We start from the raw sequence: 4,510 nt of genomic DNA, 5'->3' as shown, positions 1-4,510 counted from the left end.
AATGACTAATTAAAAAAAAAATTTTTTTAATCATTTTTAAATCGCAGTTTATACCCTCAGTAGTTCATTTTAAATAGTTATTACAATTTTAAATTTTGTTTAAAATAATTTTATCCATTGGACATGTCATTTTCAAAATATTAACCAGTCATTATAATTATACAAAAATATTAAGGTTTTTTTTAGTAAATTATTTGTTATTTTAATACTGTAATTCAGTTTAGTTTGTTTCTGCATTTATTTGTCCATTTCAGTTCTGTTTTCATCATGTTTTATGCACGTGATGCCACTGTTTTGCCTTGTTATTTGCATTCTCAGTTTTTATTTTGTGTGCTTGTGTTTCTCAGGCCCACGATACAGATCCAAGTTGTAGGCTAGTCAATATTGGTCAGTCAGTCGTATCTGAGGATCCGCGAATGAAACTGTGACCACAAACACAATTAACTTAAGTGAATTATATGGCAATCATCAGCGATATGCTTTCACACAAATAACTTTATTTTGGAATGTGTTGACACAAATTACTTATTTGAATTTTTCATTGATACAACATGGCACTGAGTGAGTTGTAAGAAACGAAATGCGTAGAGACGTTATTGCTTGATGACGTCAAGAACCGATGAATCGGCTTTTTGAACCGGTTCAATGAGCCGATCTGTCCGAAAAGAACCGGTTCGTGGAAATGAATCGGACTTTGCATTACTACAATTTAGTGTTTATCATTTTCATTTAGTCTTTAAGTTGAAGTTCTAAAATAACTCAAACTAAATAAACTACAACCTAATAAAACTATATAGACATTTAAAAAAAATCTAAACTAATAAAAATAAACAACACACAGACAAAACAAAAATGACTCACCCTTAAACTAAAATTAAGATGAAAACAGAAAAGGCAAAAAAAATAAAAAATAGTATAGCAACACTTACAAACAGCTTAATTGCATCTAAGTTTAAGACTGATTCTTGTATGAACTGATTCTTTTAATGAATCTGTCACAGAGTCATTTGTTTGTGAATCAGATTACACTGTTTTTTAATTACAGTAATACTGGTTCTCATTAATGTTTTTGATATAATCATGTAACCTCACCTTTACCTGTCTTCTTCTTTGACAGATGATTGCACAGATTTCATAAATTTTCCTGATCCCCTGAAATACAGAAGACAAACTTTAAAGTTTATTTATAATTCCAGTTTAACGTCACTGATTTTGTGTGATTAATGTTATGTTTTTTGTTGTTGTTAATTCTTCTGTTACCGTTGTCTAGCAGATCACTGAATCTTAAGACATGAGACAAAAAAAGTTCAGAGCTGAAATAAATAAAAGCTAATTCACCAAGGAATTATTTCTCATTAATCCGTCTCATTTATGCTTGAATGCAGCAAGCTGCTGCTACCATTTTTTTTTTTTCAGTTTGACTTCAATGCATCAACACCACCAGATAAAATGCTCCATCTACTGAAGAAAATCTGATCACGTTCATTTGTGTATTAAAATGCATAAGCCATTGTGTTTTCTGGTTTTGATAGCTATTAATAGAGGACCTATTTAAAAAGAGTGTAATTAACTGAAAATCTTTTTCTTTACAATGGGTGACGGGACTGATATACTGTATTATAGTTTTAACAAAAAAAAGTAGCATAATTACTAGGGGTGGGAGAAAAAAATAGATTCTCCGATGCATCGCGATTCTCTCTTCAACGATTCTGAATCGATTCTGAATATTTCAGAATCGATTCTTCTGAGCTTGGTTTTTCCCCCCGCAAATGGCACGTGTGCGCGTTAGAGACGCGGCGGGCTTCATTGCACACAGTGTTGCCAACTTAGCAATTTTGTTGCTAGATTTAGCAACTTTTCAGACTACCCTAGCAACTTTTTCTTCCAAAAGCACCTAGCAACAAATTTAGCTATTTTTAAAAATTTATTTGGCAACATTTAGCAACTTTTGATAAGTGACTCAAACGATAAAAAAGGCACACATTTTCCATCTAAATTACACAAAAAGAGGAAAACCAAAGATGCCTAGTAGTACACACATCACGTGACTTAAGTTAAATGCTATTTGCAATTGTTCAACAATAATTCAACGGATCTGCATGCTTTCTAATTGCTCTCGCGGTGCTTTGATGTCAAACACTGATCGAACTGCGCAGCGCCGCTTCAAGACGAACACACCTATTGTGATACACCTTTTTAGTAGCTTGTACCTGTGATTGTTGTTCAGTTAGTACACTATAAGAAAAATATCTAGAAAAATGGAAAGGGTACTAGTAATTTTCCAGGACATTATCCATTATCCATTATCCGTTGTAACTCTATAACCCGAAAACACAAAATACAATGCGTAATTTAAAATACAGGTAAAAAAAAACCTGTGAAAAATCATATTAACATAGTAGACTATTTTTACAGGCTTTTCTTAGAGTGTAGCATACAAACTAACTACTAATACACTGCTTAAAAGTATAATTGTTCAGAGCGTGTAGTTTTACAAGTTTACTAGCTAGTAAAAAAAAAAACTTAAATTGTAATTGTTTAAAAATGTGTAAGTGTTCAATAATTCAATGTTGTATTTAAAAATACAGTTATTCATATTTTCATATTATTATATAAGGCATTTATATTATTTCACAAACAATTTTTTTTAACAAATTAAAATTAACGTATACAAAATATATTTTTTGCTGAGATTTGATGCAGTGACACAGTTTTGCATCATGTCCTCCAACCTATACACCCGAATAGGTCGTTTGTCATTTTCCTGAAATACGACCCATAGGAGCGTTTACTACAGTTGCGCCCCTATAGTTAACAGGACACTTTCGTTTTAATGCATTGTATCATTTTATCTGTGTCATAATTCGGGTTTCGTGTAGCTCAATTGGTAGAGCATTGCGTTATACAATGATATGCAATCATGTGATCATGCGATGTGGGTTCGATCCCAGAGAACGCATATGCTCATAAAGTGAATATGCGCTATAAACCACTTTCCAACGTGTCTGTCAAATGCATAAATATAAACGAGTTTTGCTAAACCTCTGTAAGGGGTAGGTTTAGGGTTGGGGTAGGTGTAGGCGTTAGGAATTGTGATTTTATGGCGAGATTTTGCGTCACTTCCAGACGTAGCTGTATCCCAAATGAACTTGCATTTTGATTGGAAACATTGGTCATACGTCATTTCATGACGACAGACGTAACATGATGCTGTCATTATTTTTATGCCAGCTAGAGGGCGCTTAACTTTAAAATGTAAATATAGGTCGTAATAAGGTGCTTGCAAAAACGGCTATAGGGTCATTTTTTGGAGGAGGACAGTCTCCAATTTTGCGTCGTGATAATGTGATGACGTCATCGCGCAATGACATCACAACGTCATTTAGCAACTTTTAGCAACAAATTGACCTTCCTTTAGCAACATCCCATAAAAATGAGTTGGCAACACTGGGTGTATGGCTTCTTTCCAGTGTGAATCATCATGTGCCTTTGAAGGCTTGTTTTTCGATTGAAACTATTTCCACACAGTTTGCAGGTGAAAGGCTTCTCTCCAGTGTGAACCCTCATGTGGGCTTTAAGGTTTCCTTGGTGATCGAAACTCTTTCCACACCGTTGGCAGTTGAAATGACTTCTAGTTTCAGTCTTTTGAGCTCTTTTATGTGAGCAAATCTTTTCAGTCTGTGAGCAACTAGATGATTTTTGTCCAGTCATGAAATCATGATATTTCTAACACTGATCTTTGTCTTGCATTTCATTAAGTTCTTCATGCTCCTCTTTCAGCGCCATCAGGTCTAGGGCGAAAAGAGACAAATACAAGTTAACCCTTGTTTAAATGCAACAATGTAGAACAGAAAGCAACAATGGCCCAAATCTGCTATTCATGTCTAAAACAGGACTGTCAAACTCTTGTGGAGGGTCACAGTCCTGCAGAATTTAGATGCAACCAGCTCCAAACTTTAGTTTTCAAGTAATGAAGACCTTGATTCAGGTGTGTTCAATTAGAGTTGGAGCTAAACTCTGTGGCCCTCCTTTAGGGTTTATTATATGCCTTCACTTTGAAACTGCACTTTTTTAAACCTTTCATTTTATTTCCTGGTATTTTACATTATTTCCGAATGCAGCAATAAAATGTGACTCGTACACGATCTTTAATTTAACATTTTATACTATTTTATTTATTAATTAATTTTATAGCATTTATTTTTTGCCAAACTAGTTTCAAAGGTTTTATATATTTACCACTATTTTAATTCATGTTTAAATGCATCGCTTCAGAACAACATTAAGTATAAATACCTTCACATTTTTGTGATTTTATTGCACTTCAGAAGGTATGTAAAGATTCACTCAACTCACGATGTATGTTGTATTTAAAATTAGTTATTTATATTTTAATATTATATTATGCATTTATATGATTTTATAAACACAACATATTTAACATATTTAAAAAAAAATTTTTTGCTGAGATTTGATGCAGTGACACAATTTTGCATCGTGTGACGTCACC

Source organism: Sinocyclocheilus rhinocerous, unplaced genomic scaffold (genome assembly GCF_001515625.1).
Source record: "Sinocyclocheilus rhinocerous isolate Xijiao unplaced genomic scaffold, SAMN03320098_v1.1 scaffold1806, whole genome shotgun sequence".
NCBI lineage: Eukaryota > Metazoa > Chordata > Actinopteri > Cypriniformes > Cyprinidae > Sinocyclocheilus > Sinocyclocheilus rhinocerous.
The sequence above is the reverse complement of the archived record's forward strand: the minus strand, read 5'-3'. Positions refer to the sequence as shown.